At 37.9% G+C, this 25,015-nt stretch overlaps 1 protein-coding gene across 7 annotated transcripts in view; it reads right to left on the reverse strand.

Moving 5' to 3' along the window:
* The window catches only part of LOC101744319 (plasma membrane calcium-transporting ATPase 2), a 194,151-nt gene extending 174,875 nt beyond the window's left edge, over nt 1-19,276 (reverse strand). For 3 of the 7 annotated variants that reach the window (XM_062676659.1, XM_062676654.1, XM_062676644.1), the window contains exons 1-2: nt 18,800-19,013; nt 7,627-7,668 (exon numbers count right to left, since the gene is read on the reverse strand). The gene's annotated coding sequence lies outside the window, so the exon portion shown is untranslated. Of the gene's footprint in view, nt 1-7,626; nt 7,669-18,799; nt 19,014-19,109 lie in introns of those variants that run through there. The other 4 variants (XM_062676648.1, XM_062676647.1, XM_062676646.1 and 1 more) reach the window with 4 other exon arrangements.
* Nucleotides 19,277-25,015: the final 5,739 nt, after the last annotated feature.

The following is a 25,015-nucleotide window of genomic DNA, read 5'->3' on the forward strand; positions in this document are numbered from 1 at the left end:
TTACCGTAACGTGCAAACACCCAAATTCAGCATACATTTAATATTTATTTAATACGAAGAAATAGGCGGGAGGGGTAAACAGACCTGACATTTAAATCCCTGTCGATTTAGGGATGTCAGGTTTAATGAACTGTCGAAACTGTATCAAAATAAAGCCAGAATTTCGTTCAGCTTATATTCTGCGTGAAAATTTTGTAATGGCGAATAAACTGCGTTTTAAATTACTTCCAGGCGGGTTTTGATATGTTTTAAGCTCTCAAAAATCTATCATATGACTATCTGACCCGGCAGACTTCGTAGTGCCTTAATCGATAAATAAAAGACCTAAGCTTTTGTATAAAATAAACTTAAAACAAACAAAAGGAATCCGTCCGCCGAGGGAAACATCAAAGAGAAAACAAAATTGTTATTGTTATTTAATTCCGAGCATTTTCATAGTTATCTACCTTTTAAACCTTCTCTGGACTTCCACAAATAATTTAAGACCAAAATTAGCGAAATCGGTCCAGCCATTCATTTTTATATATAAAGATATAGATGAGTTTGGAACACATCTTGCCAAATTAGTTAATTACAGTTCATTGCTCTTATTACGCGGTACTATATCATTTGTGTCGAATGGTCCTGGAATGGGAATCTGCTTCACCGACCAGAGTGCTAAAATTTATTTTTCTTAAAATGATTTTTGAGTAGAGTACGTGGTAGCGACGTCCCTAGCTAGCATTGCTGATGTCCATGCGCACAGCGATCAATCATCACGAGCGAGCCGTATACTTCTTTATTGAGTTATTAGCAAGATTGCATTACCGAGGTGCAGAAATAAAGTACATCTATAATGTTATTCCTATGTTTCCAACAAATATTCTTTTATATTGTCATACTACTTAGTCTGGCCATAAATACTGTTACAATAAAAAATAAAAAAAATTCTATTGCAAATAACATTTATTACTTTTATAGTGTGTTAAATATAAAACAATTTAAAGTATAAAAAGCGTATTCGAAGTAGTCTCCATTGGCTGCAATACGGTCCTTTAAACGTTGAGGCCAGTTATCAATAGAAGCACGCACTCTTTCCACGGGAAAAATTTTCACTACCAATCGTACGGATTGTTTTATCCAAATTATCCTGGCGTTTAGAGCAAGCCGTACTCTCTAAAACTGACCATAAATCATAATCCAGCGGATTAAGATCGGGAATAGACGACGGCCTGTCTTCAGCTCTGATGAAGTCCGAAACGTTCGTTTCCAACCAAGACTGCGTAGACCGAGCTTTATGACCTGGTGCCGAGTCTTGCTGGAACGACCATTCTTGATTATTAAACATGGTGTTGTTAAGTGGCTTCACTACCTTCTCAAGAATGGTATCTTGATACACTTGTGCCGATGTTTTGATTCCCTTTTCACAAAAGTATGGCTCAGTCACTCCTTCATAGCTAATACCCCACCAAACCATCACTGAAGTCGGATAGTGCCCACGTTGCACTCTGTCGACTAATTGGGAAGCTTCCTTAGAGCTTTGAGCATAAATACGGTAATTTTGTTTGTTAAAATGTTGCTCAATTGTAAAAATTTTCTCATCCGTAAATAAATTTTTTCTATGACCTCCCTTTGCGTACCACTTCAGTAGTTGTTTCGATTTTACCACCCTATTCTCTTTTAAATTATCAGTTAAGAAATGACCAGTACGTCTCTTATAGGCTGCAAATCCTAAGTCATCTTTTAAAATACGCGACATGGTTCTAGGTGCTATCTTCATCTCCCGAGATAAAATGTTTTGCTTTCGGACAGGATTTCTTCGAATTCTTTCCCTTACTGCTTTGACCACCTTTTTCGTACGAACACTACGTGGACGGCCAGATCTTTTTCTGTCACAAACAGAGGAGGTCTCATTGCACCTATTAATAGTCCGGTACACAAACATTTTACTAATACCAAGCGTATGGAAAGTTATAAAAATTGCATTTGGCTCCATACCTACTTTGTGTAATGCAATCACAGCGAATCGGTTCTCTTTATCACCCCACTCCATTTTAATATTGTAAAATATTGTACAATGTATTGGCGCCAAAATGAGAAAACTCAATGAGCAATTATATAAAAATGACCGATTCCAAATTCAAATGTAATATTTTGTTTATTTTTAATTGTAACAGTATTTATGGCCAGACTAAGTATTTAAATAATTTTAACCTAATCTAATAATTTAACATTTTGTTTTAAAACTTTAATAAATAAACTTCAACCCTTAATAATACTACGAGTAGCTTGCTGAAAGAATTCAACAGAGGGCGTCTCTTCTGTTTTGAATAAATAATAGCAGATGGAGCCACTTGTCTTGTGAAGTGCTTGATTTGTAAATGATTTAAATCTCGACAATGATTTCATCTGTAAATGTATTTATGTTGTATTTCGTTTGTTTTGGCTTGCAGTTTACGACTGGCCTTCTGTTTGACGTCAATACTCAAAGGGATCGTCAGGATTGATTGGTAAAGCAAAATACGACAATTAAATAAATATTTATAAAATAATTAAAAATATTTGCGTAATTACTGGTGGTAGGACCTCTTGTGAGTCCGCGCGGGTAGGTACCACCACCCTGCCTTATTCTGCCGTGAAGCAGTAATGCGTTTCGGTTTGAAGGGTGGGGCAGCCGTTGTAACTATACTGAGACGCTTAGAACTTATATCTCAAGGTGGGTGGCGCATTTACGTTGTAGATGTCTATGGGCTCCAGTAACCACTTAACACCAGGTGGGTTGTGAGCTCGTCCACCCATCTAAGCAATTAAAAAAAAATTGAAAATCATTTTTTTTATAAAATAGTTTTCTGGAATGCCACTTATTGATTTATATTTTGAGTCCCTAAATAAGCATAGTAATTTAGTATTTTTTGGACACTTAACACCGTCATTTCACATGTGGGTATTTGATGTATTTTATTTAGTGTAAATATTATAGTTTAGTTATATACACGCAATTAGCAGATATAGGACGCCATTTCTTAAATCAATACCGAATGCAACTTCATAGCTCTATGATTAGCTCGTCATCTATTCTAACCCCAAATGACGTCACGTCCAAAAAGGCTTAGGAACGTGTGTGCTGTAATTTTGAATGGAAAGGGGCTGATCGGATTGTTATGAGCTGGCTTAGTTAGGAAATATGCTTAGAGCATCGTTACATAGAATTCGCTGTTCTTCACGCCTGGATAAAGACTTCTGCTTTACAAAGCACAAGCCTGGCCTTGCGTGGAATACTGCTGCGACTTCTGGCCCGGAACTGCCAAGTACCAGCTACTTCTATTTGACTCCATATAAAAGAGCTTCGTTCGTGTCGTAGGTAGGACATCTTGTGATCCCGCACGGGTAGGTATCACCACTCTACCTGCTTCTGGTTTGAAACAGTATTGCGATTCGGTTTGATCCATTAACGCTGTTACTAGACGCCTACAATTCTAGCACTAGAAGCAGCTATTGGGACCTGGTAACACGACGCAGCTCCGCGTCCTCGTCGCGAAGATAGGACCGGACCTGTCGCTGCCAATTGTCGTAACAATGATGCTGCGATGCTCGACTGTTGTGTGTCCATCAGTATGCAGAAGAAGGCGGCAGAAGAGGGAGCTCTTCTTCCCTCTCGGCGCCGTGTCACGGCCCCAGGTAAGGGGGTAGGACGTTGGTCCAGCTACAGCCCTGTGGTAATCTCCTCCCGGTGATCGTCACGGGGCGACCTGGGGAGGTCGAGGCTGTGCCCCACGCTACCCTAACTCTGGCGTGCTGGTAACGAGAGGATGGGACGACGCGGCGGCGGTTACAGTTCGCGTTGCCGTCAATAGAAACTTCAAATAGAAAAAAAATTTGATTTGACTTTTTGTTAATAAAAAATAAATACCGTAAGAAAAAAAAAAAAAAAAAAAGAAAAAAAAAATATTCCAAAACAAATTAATATACACTAATCATCGAAATCGGTTGGCGTGAGTTATTGAGTTATTCATCTATTTATCGCGCACGTACTTAATGCAAATTTAAGACTTATATGGTTTTCTCATGGATACCATTATGATTAACCATTATGTCCAGAACTGAACTGAATTAAAATGAGACCACACGGGAAGCGTCAGCTTTCTAATAAAAAAAGAATTATCAAAATCGATTCACCCAGTCAAAAGTTATGAGGTAACAACCATAAAAAACAAACAAACATACAGTCGAATTGAGAACCTCCTCCTTTTTTGAAGTCGGCTAAATACGGAGTCGATGGTTTGTTTCTTGTTTGTTTCTCTGTTTAGTTTTATTACTGGCTGGATTATCACAAGCTGAACGTTTATTAACTGTTGTATTTCTTGTCGACGCAACACCCGGTAATTTTCTTGTTTCACTGTCGTCGAATATTAGTTTTCATCTAACTATAGATTTAATATCACTAGAGAATAAATACACCCAAACTATCTAGTTTTGTTTTATCATGATTATTTAATGGATTTAAGAACGTCGGCGTCCCATATGGGCCTTTTGCTTAGGCGGGAAAGTAAATGCCTTAATGTCACTGAGTAGTGTTCTTGGCCTAAAAGATAAGATGCCCGATGTGCTCCCGTCAACCGATGCGACTGTGCCGGTGTTCAAATCCTGAAGGTAAGTAACAATACTGACAATTTCTATGAGCTGAATACTGAATACTTACTAAATAAGATCTTACGAACCACTTCCGCGAACATCGAAGAAATAAAAATGAATAAGAAATCCGGTAAACTAAAAAATTGTGAAATTATTGCTCTTGAGGCGTATTTCAAGCCCATAAACCACCAGCATATTCATTCGTACGATGGAATTGCAATACGTTCTCATTTGAAGGAAGGGACAAAGATTTCACTAACACATCAATACATTAAGAGTTGTGGTTTGGTGTACAATAAAGTATATTCTCTCTCTCTCTCTCTCTCTCTCTAAGACTTCTGTAACCACTTAACTTCAGATGAGGCCCAAGCTCGTCTACAAATCTGAGGCATTTAAAACATCTTAGCTTTCATATACGATTTCAAAATGTCCAAAAATTTATTGCTTACTCCCCCCACAACCACGTCACGGTTCTGTATGACCATGTACTTTATTTGACGTGAACAAAGACGAGAACAAAAGTGTAGCATGTTTTAAAAAATCTCTCAAAGAACAAAAAGAAAATATATTGGCCAAAAGCCCCTAATTGCAGTCTTAGACTGTTTCAGATGCACATACGAATGTCGGAAAATCGCTTTTTATAGGAAGAACTTTGCTGGTTCGAATATTTGAAAAAAAAGTGTTTTATCTGATAATCGTAGAAAAGAGAGGCCTTCAAATTTTACATCAAAATATAAGCACAAGATTAAGGGATAGCAGCTGTGACGATCGTAACTACGTACGACATGATAACCGGACCAAACTCGCAACGAGTTCAAAAGTTGCGTGCCACTTTTTGGTTTCGTTTGTAGGAATCTTAGGAACACCTCACCAGCTCCAAAAATCACCAGCCAACTCGGATTGCTTTAACTACCAGCCTCTGGGAGCGACCTGGGCGACGAGTGCTGCTAGGTCCTTAAACGTCCTTTGGGAGTTAACGACGAAGGGAAGATCTTCCACCGAGTGGGTGATATTGTTCGGTAGACCGACGGTTCGAATGTTGTTGTACGGAACTTGTATATATAAGAGCTTATCTTGAAAATGTCTTAAGCGAGATTCAGATATCTGTCAAATATCTTGTATTGTATAATGGCTGCCCGTGAAACCTCCCTACATTACAGAGTGACTCGTCGATTATAATTGAAAGGTACATGGTGTTTCCAGTGCTTCTTGTGTCTCGTATACATTCCATTTATGTACCGGAAACCCTAATCCTCACATGGGACGGATGCTGTACTGCAAGCATTTTTTATGTTGCCTTTACAGGCAGACGGGCATACGTTATACCTGATGGTGACAGGCTATCATCGCCCATGGACGTCAGCAATGTCAGAGGCAGAGCTAATTATAGCACCGAGCCTTCTTCTTCTTAGTCGCATACTTCAATGCTGAAGGTGGTATCCCTGAAAGCCCTTCGTGACTCTTTGTACCATAAGCTTCCATTTCCTTCGGTTTTCGGTTTCTCCCAGGGCGGTCGCAACAGAGAGTCCAGTGAGCGCAATTATCTGATCTGACCAACGGTTTGGCGCCTGGCCGGCGGGTCTTTTCCCTTCTACCTGCCTACCAAGCACCGAGCCTACCGTAAGCATTTCAAATTCGCTCAAAATCTTAGGCATTCTCATTAAAAGTTCAGTTTTTGCGGCGTTTGCGCGTGTCTATTCTACGTCGGGTTATTGGCTTCGTTCCAGGCGCGACAGTCAGGAATAGCCGGCCGGTTCTGTCGGTGCGTTTTAATTACCCATACAGACGGCTTTTATCTACTTTTTGTTAGTAGTATTTATTTCGTACATTGTTTTATTTTTTTGTTAATTTGCGTTCCTAAATTCATCGGTACACCTGAATCTCGAAGGGTTATAACGTCATAATCCTATCTCCATTTCGTAATTAACATCAACATTTTAATTAGAGCTATTTAATTATATTAAATATTAAAAGTTTCCGGTCACCACCCTCTTCGAAATCTTTCGAATTCGACATTCAGTTTAGCTCATAGACACAATTCACTGAGTTTTCAGTCGGGTCTTCACAGTGGGTCGCGATTCCGATCCGGTAGAAGATTGTGGAGATTCAGTGAAGCACTGCTATTGCTAGGGGCAGTGTTAGCATTTCTCTCAGGTTGAGCCCGTAAGCTCATCTACCTGTAGGCGCGTAGCTAGATTAGCTCTTTAGGCTACCACCGATTAGGTAGGATTTTTTTTCCTGGCTGATAGTTGGTAGCCTTCAGAGGCTATGCCAGCGTACCCAACGTGTAGGTGAACTCTCGGGAGTCTAACCCGGGGGTGTTGCTAACACTGGCCTTAGCAAGAGCTGTGCTTCGCAGAATCTACCACCGGATCGGAAACGCGACCCACTGAGAAGAACCGGCGAGAAACTCAATGGGCTGTGTCTATGGGTTAGATTCCTCGCCGAACCCTTCTTCGCAAGCGGCGGGTTCCACGAGAAGTTTTTTTTTTCGAGATCTCATTCTGTGTTTATTTATTTTCATCTCAAGAGAATATTCATGTTTTGTGTCTATCGAGACTGATGCATGTGTCAAGATTGATTTCAGCATTCGCGTTGTTGATGTCTATGGGCTCAGAGGGCCGTGAGTTCGTTTACCCATGCAAGTCTTGAAGTCGTCGTGGCTTAAAGGATAAGATGTCCGGTGCATTCGTAAGTATCTAGCGATGCACCGGTGTTCGAATCCCGCAGGCGGGTACCAATTTGTCTAATGAAATACATATTTAACAAATGTCCTCGATTGACTTCCGCGGTGAAGGAATAATATCGTGTAAAAAAATAATAATTGCGTAATTAAAATGGTGGTAGGATGTCTTATGAGTCCGTACGGGTAGGTACAACCACCCTGCCTATTTCTGCCGTGAAGCAGTAATGCGTTTGGGTTTGAAGGGTTAAATACGAATACCAGTAAATACGAATTGAAATCAAAGGCACATCTGTTCAGAAATTTCAAATACATTTTGTTTTAATACTTACGTGCCTTAATGTCTGTGCTGTGCCTCTGAAGGAATGAATTACCTAAAACAGAGAACAAAAATTTATAAAGATTGTTTGTGTGAGCTCAGCGCGGAAGCTAGCTAAGGTATTGACATCAATTTCATCGACATTGTTATCGGCCAAGGGCTGTCGAATCATTATTCAGATATTAATCAGGCGGGAGTCGCCCGACGCTAAGCATTGGGCTGCTAAGTTTTGACATAACGACCAATATTGCGACACCGAATCTTCGCTCCACTGTGTGATAAGTCTACCTACACTACGATTTCCCTGTAAGGTCACCACACAAGAGCTGATAAGCCCCTTAAACCCAGAATCGAAGACACGGTCAATTAAATAATGGTTGTAAATTAAAATTCTTATCATTATTTTTGGTTGCCTAAGACAATTTACGCAATAAAATATGTATTTCCACATACTCTAGAATCGTTTTTTTTTTATTGCCATTGTAGGCAGACGAGCATACGGCCCACCTGATGGGGAGTGGTTACCGTCGCCCATGGACTTCAGCAATGCCAGGGGCAGAGCCAAGCCGCTGCCTACTATTAATTTTATATGACAATTACATTAGATCTTCTGTATTAGCTTCCATAAAATCATAGGCAACGAGGTTTTCAACTCTGGCATATATATTATTTAGCGGGCCTTGTTACGGCGAAGGCGTTTCTTGCTTCCAAATAATTATTGTTTTATACGGACGTCATTGAGAGTTCTCGTATTAGGAGATTCTGTGAAAATCCGCAGAGCATTTAAAACGTTGCGATAATTTCAAGACATTGAAGAAAAAAATTGCGTTCAACTAGAATGTTCTCGAGCAGGGAGAGATGGCGGAGTATCATGAGATAATATGCGTTCGAAGTTTCTAGGGCATAAGAGCGTTCAAACCGAATGCGTCATAAGTCAGTAAAAAAGGTGTAGTGGGATTTTTTGATAATTGAAATTTTAGTATCATCACAAAGAGCTCCTCATGGGACTCCTCGTTTCTCTTCATCATTCTCCTGTTTGAACTTAAATATAAGTAACTAAATAAGTAACTGGTGCTAATCTAAACAAAGTAGTGTTAGTAAATGCAAAGCAAATTTCACTCTCGAACTGAAATAAATTGTATATTTTAATTACGTATACACAATAACAAGTGCTAGTGAAATAATAGAGTAATTACTGAATGCAAATACATACTGGAGCGATAGCGCAATACAGCGCCATCTGTTAAACGAATCCGGAATCTATTTATGGGTTAAACAATGTGGATACGGCTATGCCCGATTTTTATTATTAATTTTCATTAAATTAAATTGGGTTATTTGATGCTGTTTATTGGTTCTGCTCAAGATTAGATAATGAAAACGTTTTTGATATGCTAGAAGCTTTAACATGGATTGGTAACACTGTCAACAATTTTTTTTCCTACCTAAGCTGAGAGCCTTGAGAGGCTATTTCAGCGTAACCTTAACTAGTAGGTGAGCTCACGGGGCTCAAACCTGACGACGTTGCTAACCCTAGCAAGAGCCGTGCTTCGCAGAATCTACCACTGGATCGGAAACGCGACCCACTGAGAAGATCCGACGAGAAACTCAGTGGGCTGTGTCTGAGGGTTAATTTACTCGTCGAGCCCTTCGTCGCAAGCGACGGGTTCGACGAGAGCGATGACCGGTGCTTGAGGTACCTAAAAGCACTGTTAGTGGATCGGGAGGATCCGAAATAACGGTTTAGGGCAACATCGACTGCTTTCCATTCTGTCTGCAGGATCGGGAATGACAACAATTTACCGACCGTGTCCTATCTTGAATATTCTACGCAATTTTAATGTCAAATTTTTCTTATTGGTTATAAGTCTGTATACAAATTGAGAATAGATTAATTATAGTTTGTCTTTATTAATATTTGTCTAAACTGTAGTCTTAGCGAAATCTGTGATTGTCGAAGTATAATAGTCTATGACAATAGAATCATAACAGTGTACAAACTTATAATTTCAATTAATTATAGTTGAATTTCGACTACCGCGGGACCACTGGTTTTAGTTAAGACACTAAATTAGTAGATGGCGATCACCTCCGTCTTCAAGGAATTGTCGAGGGATTTTTTTCCCATAGCGCTGGTAGTCTAAAAGGCTATTCCAATTACGCTGTGACTGTTGTTTGAGCTCTCGGGGCTCATGCTGAGAGAATGTGCTAACACTGGCCTTAGGAAGAACAGTGCTTCGCAGAATCAACGACCGGAACGGAATAGCGATACTGAAGGGTAGTTGCATACAGAACGCTCTATGAAGGAAACAGGTGGAGTAGTGCACGCTTTCTAGCTTATCTATAGATAAATAAAATTGGTGTGTCTGTTTGTAATATTGAAATAGCCGCTTTTTACTACATGCATATGAATGCGGTGAATATATACGGTGCATACACCAAAATAGCATTTTTTACAATTTTTGTCTGTCTGTCTGTCTGTTTGTTCCGGCTAATCTCTGGAACGGCTGGACTGATTTTGACGGAACTTTCACTGATAGTTAGCTGATGATATAAGGAGTAACTTAGGCAATTTTTTTAGACTAGTTTCGCCTCGCGGCGTCACCCGCGGTACGACAATAACCGTGTGTTACATTGCGGGACTCAGCAAGTTACAAAATAAAATTAAATCCCTCCGTGCGTCGTATTCCTCAGTATTGAGGATCGTGACCTTTACGGAGCACTTTTGTTAGGACTACGTTCCTCCATTCCTTCCTATTCTCCGTGTAGTGGATAGCGCCATTGATGCTGCAGTCCAAAGTCGTCTTAATCTGATCGGAAATTAAATAAGCATTCCTTTTAAATCAAAGGATGGAGTTCTTGAATTCTAGCGCTTAATCGAAATTTTAGCGTTTAGGGCACATCATTTAGTAGTAATAATAATAATAATAAACATTTATTACAAACATAAATTAGGTACAAAAAAAATAAAAAAGATAACAAAAACAACAAAAAAAAAACGAGGCTTGGAAACGATTACCAGCTCAGCAATGCCTAACAGTAACGGAACAATTGGTACTGCGGCGCTGATCTTCCGCCGGCAACTGCGGAGTGACGCGCACACCAGCATCAGACCGACCAATACACAACAGTGTAAAATATATTTAAAAAAAGAACAAGAATAAAAAAAAAATGTTATGAAGCAATGTTAGAGTCCATTTTACTATGGTCTAGAGCAGTGATTCTCAACCTTTTTTTGTTGCGTCACATATTTAACGATTTCAAAATTTGGCGGCACACAAAAAAAAGATAAAAATTATTTACTTACTACACACTGCATAAATAGTTTATCAAAAAATTTTAATATACGAAATAAACTAAAATATCCTATACATTTTTTTTGTGGATTTAAATATATATTCATGTTTAAAATATTTTTCTTTTAAAATGATGTAATTTAATAATATTAACATTATTATATATTCGCAAAATTTGGCGGCACACTTTTGAAATTTGGCGGCACACAAAAGTGCCGCGGAACGGTGGTTGAAAATAACTGGTCTAGAGTCCTTTTTACTAACGGTAACGTCTATCGAAACGCGAGTGTCCATGAGTGCCCAAGTAGCACCATCCGGGGCCAAAAGCAAAAGTACTAAAGCATTAAATAGAAAAACAAAAACTGTGGAAAAAATTTGTGGAGGCCATTGAACTCGTTACATTATTCAAGGGTTGTTTTTTTGCAATTAAACTAAATAATTTCACGCAGAAAGAGCGCTAAAGAGCGAATCCGACCGTAGCCCTACCGCGGGAAACCAGGTTATAAGCGCGGACGGGTTCTGACATTTACCGAGGTCAGGTCACGAGTGGGTATATCGTGTAGTAGCAAAAATATCACTGAAAATTGATTCAATTGTGTTCTTTTAGGTCTATACCTATATATTAATACGTGAAGCAAAAAGTTTGTACCCCTTTTTACGAAAACTGCGCGGATGGAGGAGTTTGAAATTTTCCACACTTATAGAGAACTTATAGAAGGAGTGCAGAATGCTAATATCTGTTTTAAAAATTATGCATAAAAGATACATTAAATAAATAAAAAAAAACATTACACACACTAACCATGTACTCGACACAACTCTTGAATATAGAAAAAATAGACTCCTTGTTTATTGTCAATTGTCACTTTTGTTATTGTTAAAAGTCTGTGGTCAAATTGAGAATAGACTAAATATTGTTTTTGTTTATTAATATTTGTCTAAAGTGTAGTCTTAGCGAAATCTGTGATTATAGAACTATAAAGTCTTTGACAATAGAATCATAATAATGTTCAAACTTGTGATTTCAATTAATTATAGTCGAATTTCGACTATTGCGGGACCACTAGTTAGAATTAAACATTATAGATGACGGCTCTAGAAATAACGGAAACTGATTTAAAATTAGAATCAAACCACTAAAATTACGATTTCGTAATTAATACCGGATTTTATCGAAGCCTTTTTTTTTATTGCTAAGATGGGTGGACGAGCTCACAGCCCACCTGGTGTTAAGTGGTTACTGGAGCCCGTAGACATCCACAACGTAAAAGCGCCACCCACCTTGAGATACAAGTTCTAAGGTCTCAAGTATAGTTACAGTTAAAGTTAAATTAGTCTTGATATACATAGATGAGCTTTGAATAAATCTTCTGTTTTTTATTTATTTTAAATGGCGCCATGAACTTCTGTAGGGAGTTCACTCTCGTATAAGTTATTTGTGTTATATCGATCGTATAAATCAATAGTACTATTATTGATCGAAGATTTTTATATTCAAATTTATTAAAATTTGTTTTCTATGTTTTAGTTGGATTTTCTATAAAAGCGTATTCTGTTAGTTTTTTCAATATTATTTTCTTCATTAACATAGTGAAAAACGAATTTTCAACCATTATATACAGCCCACTGAGTTTCTCGCCGGATCTTCTCAGTGGGTCGCGTTTCCGATCCGGTGGTAGATTCTGCGAAGCACTGCTCTTGCTAGGGTTCGTGTTAGCAACGTCGTCAGGTTTAAGCACCGTGAGCTCACCTACTCGCTCGCAGAATCTACCATGACCCCTTGATGTTATAGAATAGGCGAAGAAAACGAATTGCTTTTTAAAAGCTTTAGCGAGTTATTTTTTATTTTTTTATTTGAGAAACCAATAGTCAAAACAAACATTTAATAAAAAAAAAAATTAGCTAAAACAGTAACCAAACAAGTTTCCACCATCAAAGTCACGTATAAGTAGTAAGTGGACAACGGGAAAGGTTTTTTTTTATATTTAAGCTTACAAAAAAAAGCAACTTACTATTATTAAACGAATCAAAGCTTGTGGTGTGCGACACTTTAAAATTTGTGTTCTTTTCATTAACTCAGACCGATTGTAGACGAGGCGAAGTGTGTTAAAGAAAACTGTATGAAGAGTTCACTTAGGGTCAAGTGGGTTTGGTTGATTAAATTGTTAGAAGTCCACAACATTCCAAATAGTCCTTCTTGTCAATTTGTCGATGCTCTGACTTAACTGTATCGGTACGATTGATTAAATAAATTACGAGGATGAAAGGCGATTGTATGCAGCAGAGATGCGAATGTTGCGATGGATGTGTGGACTAACGAGAACAGATAGAATACGGAATGAATATATTAGAGGAAGTCTGAAAGTGGCACCTGTGACAGAGAAGCTGAGGAGTGCGCGTTTGGGATGGTATGGACATGTGATGAGACGAAATGAAAATGAGGTTGGTAAGAGAGTGTTAACTATGAATGTGGAAGGATATAAAGGAAAAGGTAGACCTAAGAAGAAATGGATGGATTGCGTGAAAGACGATATGTGTAAGAGGGGAGTGAGCGAAGAAATGGTATATGATAGAGGAGTATGGAAGGAGAAAACATGATGCGCCGACCCCAGGTGACTGGGAGAAGGACAGGATAATGATGAATGATGATTTATCTTCTAGTTTTCAACTTAAGCTTGCAAATTTGCAAAATTGTTTTTTTTTGCCCTTGTAGGACGAGCATGCGGCCCACCTGATGATAAGTCTTTACCGTCGCCCGTGCACTTCAACAATGCCAGGGGCAGAGCCAAGCCGCTGCCTACCGTTAAGTAGCCTCGTTTGAAGAAGGACCAATGTCCTGAAATTTCTGAGGTGTATTATTTTATGTCGAAATTAAGTACCGTTGTTACTGGCTCTTCGAGAAAGGTTCTCGTTGTAGTGTTATCAAAGGGCGAAAGGTAAAGCCTGAGTTTGTTTTAACAAAATATCAAGATTGTTTTTCACATAAAATGCTTATATTACATATTGACGGCGAAATTGTGCTTCGCTGTCACAATAAGAAATACTTTTATGGCTTGATCTACCGTTAAATATTTTCGTTTAGATTCATACTAAATATTTTGAATACTTCACACTTTTCGTCGGTACGGACAACAGCTATCAATAAAATTAGATACAATTTATTTGCGATACGCGAAAACCGAAGTAAATAGTTACTTACAATTTCATAAAACATTAAAAAATTGTATTATAATAACTAATTTTCCACGGAAAGCGTATATTCGTGCTATCATACATCAAAATTTAATATAATTACGCGAATAATTCTTACAAAAATACACAGAGCTATTATTTTTAATGTGAAATCGTTAATAGAATTCAACACGCGAAACTAAATTGAAACAATGTAATACTAGCGCCATCTCTTGTTGATTTTCACGAACTATTGTAAAATTTTAAATTTGTCACATGTGTCGCTTTCATACATGAAAATCAACCTTGTTTTATTTAGTATTAAGTCTATTTGAGGTTTGTCTGTTATTAATGTATATGTGACTGTGATTATGTATATATGTATATATATTTAAACTTTTTTGTGTATGTATTCGTAACTTAATATAAATTTCATTGCACCTACCACTATTTACTCTTCACTACCTTTGGTTAACTGGTAGAGAATGCCTTATGCATTAAGTCCGCCAATGTAAATTTTACATGAAGTGTATTAAATAAATAGACCTCAATTTCAGTTTATGAGGCGCTGTCGCTTAATTTTCGATTTCATTAAATTTCAAAGTTTCTCCTTTAACACCGAGGTCACATACGAATAGCTTTAAGCTTTCGTTGATGGATTAGACACGAATAATATCTATATATTAATACGTCAAGCAAAAACTTTGTATCCCTTTTTACGAAATTTGCGGGGACGGAGGAGTATGAAATTTTCCACACTTATAGAGAGTATAGAGAAGAAGTGCACAATGCTAATTTTTTTTTTTTAAATAATGCATAACAGCCTGGCCACGGGACATTCGCCGATGCGAATATTCGCGCGGTGCGAACGGCGAAGCGTCTAGCGACTAAAACAAGCGCATAGAAATGTACCTAACAAGCCACGCGCACCGGCGACCGGCGAAGCGACCGGCGAAATGTACCGAGCGAATCGCGCGATGCGGCGGGCGAGCAAAACAAATGCATGAATACGGACGGCGCGAGCCACGGAGTCGAGCGGTAGTCGCGGCGAATAGTACAGTGATTAAATGAGTTTAGTTGTTTTCGCCGCGAAAAATTAACGCCGAAATTTTTATATTTTTTATTTATTTTTTATTTTATATTTTTAAAGTCGTCGTGGCCTAACGGACGTCCGGTGCAATCGTGTTGAGCGATGCACCGGTGTTCGAATATCAGGCGGGTACCAATTTTTGTAATGAAATACGTACTCAACAACACTCAACGTTCACGATTGATTTCCACGGTGAAGGAATAACATCGTGTGATAAAAATGAAATCTTCAAAATAATAATTTGCGTAATTACGGGTGGTAGGACCTCTTGTGAGTCTACACGGGTGGGTACTACCACCCTGCCTATTTCTGCCGTGAAGTAGTAATGCGTTTCGGTTTGAAGGGTGAGGCAGCCATTATAACTATACTTGAGACCTTAGAACTTATATCTCAAGGTGGGTGGCGCATTTACGTTGTGGATGTCTATGGGCTCCAGTAACCACTTAACACAAGGTGGGCTGTGAGCTCGTCCACCCATCTAAGCAATAAAAAAAATAAAATAGCTGAAATACTAGCTAGACCAGCTATTTGGAAGTCTAGCCACCCAAAGTATTTCTCGTACTTCTTGTGGAATTCTCCATCTATAGGTATACTCCGATTCTTATTCAAATCATGTACTTCACAATCTTTTCCAAATAATAGGTCCTGAACCAAAAAACTATTAATTTGTAAGCAATATCGAGATAATTTCGATATAGACATTTCGCTGTCGGACTTCCTTACTAGTCGCGGCGGCGAACGTGAGTACCCGTGGCCTGCAAACGGTGCTGCGCGAATGGTCGCCTCGCCCACCGCTTCGCTGTTCGCACCGCCGATCCCCGTGGCCAGGCCGTAAAAGATACATTAAGTCAATAAAGAAAACATTACACACACTACATACCATGTATTTGACGCACACACGCATACATACTATTTATTGTCAAACTTTTTAGTTCTTGACGTCTGTTGTCTAATTGAGATTAAATATTGTTTGTCTTTATTAATATTTTTCATAGTGTATGTAGCCTTGGCGAAATTTATGATTAAAGAAGTATAAAATACAATCATAATAGTGTACAAACTTACAATTCCAATTAATTATAGTCGAATTTCGACTACTGCGGGACCTCTAGTAGTATTTAAACTTTGAGTTTTGAAAACTTTTTAATTTAGTTACACTGATAAGAATGGTCAGGCGGTATAATGATTTGGCTAAATGTCACGGTAACCTTGATATCTTTGAACCTAGACTCAGGGGATTTGTCAGATGTGCGAAGGATATCCTATTTAACAATGGCTAGTTATCAATATTTGTAATTTCAATTGTGTTTTCAATAGCCAAAGCTATGCACATTAATATGGTTTTGCTGAGTGCACATACTATTTAGATTGCAATACAGATTAGATCTAGGTACTACTTGTACGATTTAGCTAATATGTACTGTAATGATTGTAATTTCAAGAACAATTGTTCAATATTTTGTATTGATGATCACTTTGTGGATGCAACTTAATAAATAAAAAAAATTGTTTTGTGCATCAATAAAGTATAAAAAAAACATCTTTGACCGTCCATCAATGAGTCTGTTTGAATTGTATAACAGTAAGAAGACATAGGGCATTAGTAACAAAATAAATTTATTAATAAATTTAAACCTTATCTTTGGTGTATAGTATAAGGGGTTATTGGAGCCCATAAATAAACCCACAAGCCCATAACGTGAATTCGGCCACACACCTTCGGGGTTGAGTCCTACCTGTCAATTTTAAAGAGTTGTCCCATTGAACCATAAAAATAGTAGAAATGGTTTGGTGGGAGCTTATGCAATACGTCCTACCGCAATTAATTACGGATGTTAAAGTATTTGCGGATTTGATTTTTACTACACGATGACGGTCCTTCATCGTAGATTTTGTGAATGTTAAAGATGTATGGAATAATTAGGTACCTATTTGTACAACGCGAAAAACGACATGGTCGCCCGATATGAGTACAACGGAGGTTTACACAAAAAAATCTATCACTATATATATGAAATATTAATAATTTGGCTATTGATTTACTAAATAAGATTCAACATCTATACTAATATATAAATCTACAGTGGTTTTTACGGATTTTTTTCTTATAACTACTGAACCATGCATCCGATTGACTTGAAACTTGGTATCCATGTAGAAAATGCATGTACTTAATGGATGGAATATTGATATTAGTATTGGACTCCCTAATAATAATGACAATAAGCAATAATGTTAATTTTAAATGCCAAGCGAAGCGGGCGAGTACGGCTAGTAATTAATATTTTTCTTGTCAATCTAATCACGAGGCGTGATGTCACATGCAGCCGTCAAGTATCTATGGTAAACGTTTAGCCCCAAATGACGTCACGCGTAATGAGGTTGCGGTCGGCCGTGCTTCAAAAACTTTGCGTGGCCATTATAAAAAAAAATACTCGCCGTTCTGTATTGTCGAAATATGCGAGTTGAATGCAATCGTGTTCCAGTAGTAAATATTTTTAATCACGTTATCGACTTTGAAACAGTTAGTACATACGGGCGGGCAAAATTACATAAAGCAATAATGTACACTAGGGGTCCCGCAGTAGTCGAAATTCGACTATAATTAATTGGAATTGTAAGTTTGTATAATCGCAAATTTTTGACAATAAATAGTATGCATGCGTGTGTGCGTCAAATACATGGTATGTAGTGTGTGTAATGATTTCTTTATTGATTTAATGTATCTTTTATGCATTATTTAAAAAAAAAATTAGCATTGTGCACTTCTTGTCTATATTCTCTATAAGTGTGGAAAATTTCATACTCCTCCGTCTGCGCAATTTTCGTAAAAAGGGATAAAAAGTTTTTGCTTCACGTATTAATATATAGATAAATGAAAGAATTAAAATATGAAAATCGACTTTAGTGATACGTAGTCGAAAATTGTTTATTTAAGCCTGAAAATTCACTATATTTAGTTAGTTATATCGTGTTCTTGTAGGATCGCTCGGGTTGCTACCGCTATCCTGCCTATTTCTTCCGCAAGGCAGTCGTACGTGACGGGTTTGAATGGGCTTAAGAAATGCCTTTCTGACCTCATGTCTCAAGGCGGGGGTGGTTATTCTAATTGTTATTTCTGTAAGCCCCTATTTAAAGAAAAAAAAAACTGAATTGGTCATTTATCTTTGATTAATAAACGGTAAAAATTATTTAAGTAATTTGTAATAACCGTGAAATGGAGATTTAAAATAAATAAGTAAAAATGTTACACATGAAATGTACTAGCGTTTAATGATATTGTATATTAAAATGAATTTAAAATCTAATTTAAAATGAATCTTACATCACGAACCGTTCTAGTACATATTTTAAAAATTATTTTAATGTAAGAGAAAAGTTTACGAAAAATTATATTATACTTATTGCGAACGAGGTTTTTTACAGTTCTCTCAATTTTCTGTATACAGCATAATTTAAGTACAGTAAATTATATCACATTCCCTTTTTATTTTTGATTAAAATTCCGTGTTATTTCTGCATTGTATAATAGACGAATGAGATTAGAGTGTGTGTGCGGTGTGTCGGACCTCGTGCTGAGCGGAAAGCTCGATTTATATTTATCTTACACTCGTTCTTCACATACGTACTTACTGACCGCAGCCCGGATGGTTCCAAGATAATATTTATGAACAAAAGACACACATCGCTACATCAGTATCGATCCCACATCGTACGCAATCTATACAATGTATACGGACACTCGAGAATCGCATTTTCTCATTTAAAACAACAACGGGCGACTCTTACATAATTCCCGTCCGCCATTACCGCGGGCGGCGCGAGCGAAATTCGCCCTTAATAACAACGAACGTTGAGTAGGTTTTTTTCATTTTCCTTGCGCGTACCGCTCTATTTCGGAGCTGCGCCGGCGGTTACAACCTTGAATTCGGAACGCACCTTTAATTTTAGCCGGTTAACCTAGATACCGGCTCCGTTCAATGTGCGGTGGATCGATATTCGCATGCGCGCTGTCTCGGGCTGTTTTAAAATAGTACGGGTGTGGTGGGTACCTGGCGCGGTCTGGCGGGGAAGGTATGCCGTGGACCGGTGCTCGCGGCCGACTGGCGCGGCGGGCGGGCGGACGCGGGGCGCACGCGCGCTGCCGCCGCCGACGTAACGATCGCCACAACGCGCGGAGCCTCCGGGACGCCACCACCTGATCCTCGCCTACACTACAGCCTCCGCAGCCCTGTGTGCTTAGTGCGAGTTTTTTAACGTTCTGGATACCGTAAAAGTTTAGTCAAATTTGTATGGAGCTGGAACAGTGCCCCTAGCGGCAAACATAGCCAAAAGTACTCCATACAAATTTGACTAAACTTTTACGTTATCGAGAGCGTTTAAAAACTCGCACTAAGTACACTGCACTGGGCCTTACGTAATACCCTAGCTTCTCTCTGCCATCGGCTATGTGTGATGTGACATTGGAATTTACAGAAAGAAGTGTGCTTAGTGAGAGTTTTTTAACGTTCTCGATAGCGTAAAAGTTAGCCCAATTTTGTATGCAGTTGGAACAGCGCCCCTAGCGGCAAACGCAGGCAAACGATACGATTCCATACAAATACGAGTTAACTTTTACGCTATCGAGAACGTTAAAAAACTCGCACTAAGCACACTGATTTCGTTAGTCTGTCCACGAAAATGATTCACGGCTCGTGTTAAATCTGTATTCCTACAATAAATAACCTTTTTGATGTTGGAAACTGGAGTAATTTATCACGCAGTGTGGTGGGACGGTGGCGCCCCGCGCGCTGGAAAGCGACACTCGGCAAAAGCTCCGAGTACAATGCACGGAAAGCTCTCGTTGTTCGTTCAAGAGCTATTGTTTGCTTTGTATTTCATGTGACATTTGACATTATGTACCTATTGTGTCTTCATATAAATGCAATTTAGAAAACGTATTACTTTATAGTTTATTTAATGTTTATTTTTCAATGAACAAAACAGACGGACTATATTTTTATTCAAGACTTTACTAAAACTTACGCTGCACGAGCGTACAAAAGAAAAGTAAAGTTTTGTAAGTTATTATAATTATTATAATGCGGTAAATGAATAAAAGCATCTCTCAAGCATCATCGGGAAAATTATTTGGTATCTAGTTAAGCTCCTACTAGCGACATCTAGTGTTCATTTTCCTTAATTAAATCAAAGATTTCGTTGTCCGTAGCGACCTTGACCTGATGGGTAGAGCGGGAATCCATCAAGCATTTCGGTACGAGGATATTGTTCACATTGGGACGTTAGTTTTTGAGTAAAATCACTTCAATTTTCATTTACAGTTTTTGTTTGTTGAGATAAGTGGATGGCCTGGATTACCGTAGACCAGTGATTCTCAACCACTGTTCCGCGGCACTTTTGTGTGCCGCCAAATTTCAAAAGTGTGCCGCCAAATTTTGCGAATATATAATAATGTTAATATTATTAAATTATATCATTTTAAAAGAAAAATATTTTAAACATGAATATATATTAAATCCACAAAAAAAAATTATAGTATAATTTAGTTTATTTCGTATATCAAAATTTTTTGATAAACTATTTATGCAGTGTGTTGGAATAAGTAAATAATTTTTATCTTTTTTTTTGTGTGCCGCCAAATTTTGAAATCGTTAAATATGTGCCGCAACAAAAAAAGGTTGAGAATCACTGCCGTAGACATTATCAACGTATATGTCACCCACCTCGTGACATGAGTTCAACTCTCAGTTTTGAGTACAACGGCTGCCCCACCTATCAAACCGAAAGCACTGCTTCACGGTAGAAATAGGCAGTGTGGTGATACCTACCAGAGCGGACTCATAAGAGGTCCTACCGCCAGTAATTACGCATTTACAATTTTGCGGGCTTATTAAACGATGTTATTCCGTCATATGTGATTCTGAGAATACTAGGTACGAATTTCATTGGAAATTTTGTACGTGTCTGCGAGATTCGAATACCGGTACAGTTGCAGCGCTCGATATGAATGCAACGGACTTCTTGTCGCCTGATGCATTATATAATAACTAGTGGTCCCCCCGTAGTCGAAATTCTACTACAATTAATTAAACTAGAGGTCCCGCAGTAGTCAAAATTCGGCTATAATTGGAATTGTAAGTTTGTACACTATTATGATTGTATTTTATACTTCTATAATCACAAATTTCGCCAAGACTTACACTATAAGAAATATTAACAAAGACAAACAATATTGAATCTATTCTCAATTTGACAACAGACGCCAAGAACAAAAGTTTGACAATAAATAGTATGCATGCGTGTGTGCGTCAAATACAAGGTATGTAGTGTGTGTAATGTTTTCTTTATTGATTTAATGTATCTTTTATGCATTACTTTAAAAAAATATTAGCATTGTGCACTTCTTCTCTATATTTTCTATAAGTGTGGAAAATTTCATACTCCTCCGTCCGCGCAATTTTCGTAAAAAGGGATACAAAGTTTTTGCTTCACGTATTAATATATAGTCAGGTCATAAGTATTGTCACACAGTAAAAACTTTTCTTTTAGAATGCTGGCCACAAAAAAGTTTATTGAATTTGAATTTCGAATTGTTCATGAAAATAAAAATGTATACTTTTAGAATTTTACTCATTTTTAAATATGGAGTGGACGCTTAAAGAAGACCGTGTTGCAGTTATTGCGTTGCATCATTGCGGTTACGCGCCAATTCAAATTTTTAACATACTGAAAATTTTTAATATAACCAAAAGATTTCTTTGTCGTACCATCAAATGATACAATGAAGACTCTAGTGTAGATGACAGGTCAAGAAGTGGTCGCCCTCGGTCTGTTAGGACTCCAGCAGTGATAAAAGCTGTGATGGCGCGAATTCAAAGAAATCCCAAACGTAAGCAGAAACTGTTGGCCCTTCAGATGGGGTTAAGCAGAACCACGGTGAAAAGGGTGTTAAATGAAGACTTAGGGCTTCGGGCATATCGAAGAAAAACAGGACATCGTTTGAATGCTCGTCTAATGGACCTGAGACTGAAGAGATGCCGCGCTTTGTTGAAGCGGTACGCGGGAAAAAAATATAGGGAAATTCTTTTTTCGGATGAAAAAATTTTTACTGTAGAAGAGAGCTACAACAAACAAAATGATAAGGTGTACGCACACAGTAGTGAAGAAGCGAGCAACCGTATTCCGCGTGTCCAACGAGGTCATTTTCCATCCTCGCTCATGGTATGGTTGGGAGTTTCTTATTGGGGCTTAACAGAGGTACATTTTTGTGAGAAAGGTGTAAAAACGAATGCAGTAATGTATCAAAGTACAGTCCTGACGAACCTTGTGGAACCTGTTTCTCATACCATGTTCAATAACAGGCACTGGGTATTCCAACAAGATTCGGCGCCAGCTCATAGAGCGAAGAGCACACAAGACTGGCTGGCGGCGCGTGAAATCGACTTCATCCGGCACGAAGACTGGCCCTCCTCCAGTCCAGATTTGAATCCCTTAGATTACAAGATATGGCAACACTTGGAGGAAAAGGCGTGCTCAAAGCCTCATCCCAATTTGGAGTCACTCAAGACATCCTTGATTAAGGCAGCCGCCGATATTGACATGGACCTCGTTCGTGCTGCGATAGACGACTGGCCGCGCAGATTGAAGGCCTGTATTCAAAATCACGGAGGTCATTTTGAATAAACTTTAGTGTCATAAGAATCTATGTTTTGTTAAGTTCATTTTGGTATATGAATGGTTACATAATGAATAAACTTGTTTCAATTATTTTACATTAAACATGTGACAGAATTTATGACCTGACTAGGTAGATTAACTGAATTTATAAGTTTGAACATTATTATGGTTCAATTGTCAAAGACTTATTACCTCGATAATAACAGATTTCGCCAAGACTACACTATAGACAAATAATATTAATCTATTTTCAATTGGACCACAGACTTTTTTATTGCTTACATGGGTGGACGAACTCACGGCCCACCTGGTGGTAAGTGGTTACCGGAGCCCATAAACATCTACAACGTAAATGCCGCCACCCACCTTGAGATATGAGTTCTAAGATCTCAGTATAGTTACAACGGCTGCTCCACCCTTCAAACTGAAACGCATTACTGCTTCACGGCAGAAATAGGCAGAGTGGTGGTACGCACCCGCGCGGACTCATAAGATATCCTACCACTAGTAATTACGCAAATTATAATTTTGCGGGTTTCATTTTTATTACACGATGTAATTCCTTCACCGTGGAAATCAATCGTGAACATTTGTTGAGTACGTATTTTATTAGGATAATTGGTACCCGCCTGCGGGATTCGAACACCGGTGCATCGCTCAACATGAATGCACCGGACGTCTTATCCGTTAGGCCACGACGACTTCAAAGTGCGTTTCCATAGATCTTTTTTGCCACGTACTTTACATCCGGCTTTTGGAATGAGCTCCCCTCCACGGTGTTTTCCGAGCGCTATGACATGTCCTTCTTCAAACGAGGCTTGTGGAGAGTACTTAACGGTAGGCAGCGGCTTAGCTCTGTCCCTGGCATTGCTAAAGTCCATGGGTGACGGTAACCACTTACTATCAGGTGGGTCATATGCTTGTCGACTTACAAGAGCAATAAAAAAAGAAAATCAATGATGCCCACATTTAATTTTGTAAATACTTACCTTCTTCGAGATATGAATTAAAACGGAATCTGGTTACAATAAAAAAAAAGGTTCATTGCTAATATTTTATTACACAAATATACAATTAGATTTTCGACATCACATTCTTAGGAATACGTTCATAGCAATAAATTTAAAACTAAAATGATTTCATATACAACTTAATACACAAATAAAAGTAATTGCTCTACTAAAAGTATTCACACTTCAGCATGGCGGCAGTAAAGCGGTTTCAGTTACAAGATAATAGAATTCAATAAAGCAATTACCTAACAAATTTTATTGGATTACATATTATTTCAATATTTGCGATACAAGATGTGATTTTTATTAATGCACAACAGCATGTCATCTAGATACACAAAAATATTTCGTTTATAATTTTCTAAATGTACCTAAAAATATTGGCTTACTTATAATGTTACAGTTTCGAAGGCTTAACCAGTGCTAATATTTTAATTGACTGTACATTAATCGTAAGGAAGAATTCAGTATTCGTTTCTAATTGTGAATTGGCCAGCGAAATTGTGTAGAAACCGAACGCTAAATCATGGGGCGCATACCTAAATACAATTTCTTATATTTTTATTTTATAATGTCTTTATATGTTTTTACTGCTATTATTTAACTACATTGTACAGCACTAGATTTATGAAACATAATTGAAGTTACATTATAAAACCTTAAGAAAAGAATAAAAACAGAAAATTGCAAAAATCAATAAAAACACTGCTTTGAAACAATGTTTCTCAAAGTAACTATATATTTGGCACACTACGAAAACTAGGAAATACTATAAAGTCGACAACCACGACCGGCGTGGAATGGATCCAATAAAAAAAAACCCCCAACTAAAATGAATTCTGTATTCGTTCTGTTTGTTAATCTAATGTAAATTTGTCGAATAAATCAGAAAGATAATAATAACAGGATTTATGAAGTTTAATATATAAAAAAAACAATGATATCGGAAGAAAGCGTAATGTTCCTTTTCATATATTTCAAGTCAACAGCATTATTACATACTACATAACAACACGTTATTTATAAATCTCATTTTTTCATATCACATCATTCATACATTCTATGCCTTAATCGCTAAACTATAGGGTCACTTTTGATTTGTGACTGAGAACTTTATCGTTACACGGGATCTTTGTTTATTATAATTCGATAATA

The sequence above is a fragment of the Bombyx mori genome, chromosome 27 (assembly GCF_030269925.1).
Source record: "Bombyx mori chromosome 27, ASM3026992v2".
In the NCBI taxonomy this organism is placed as follows: domain Eukaryota; kingdom Metazoa; phylum Arthropoda; class Insecta; order Lepidoptera; family Bombycidae; genus Bombyx; species Bombyx mori.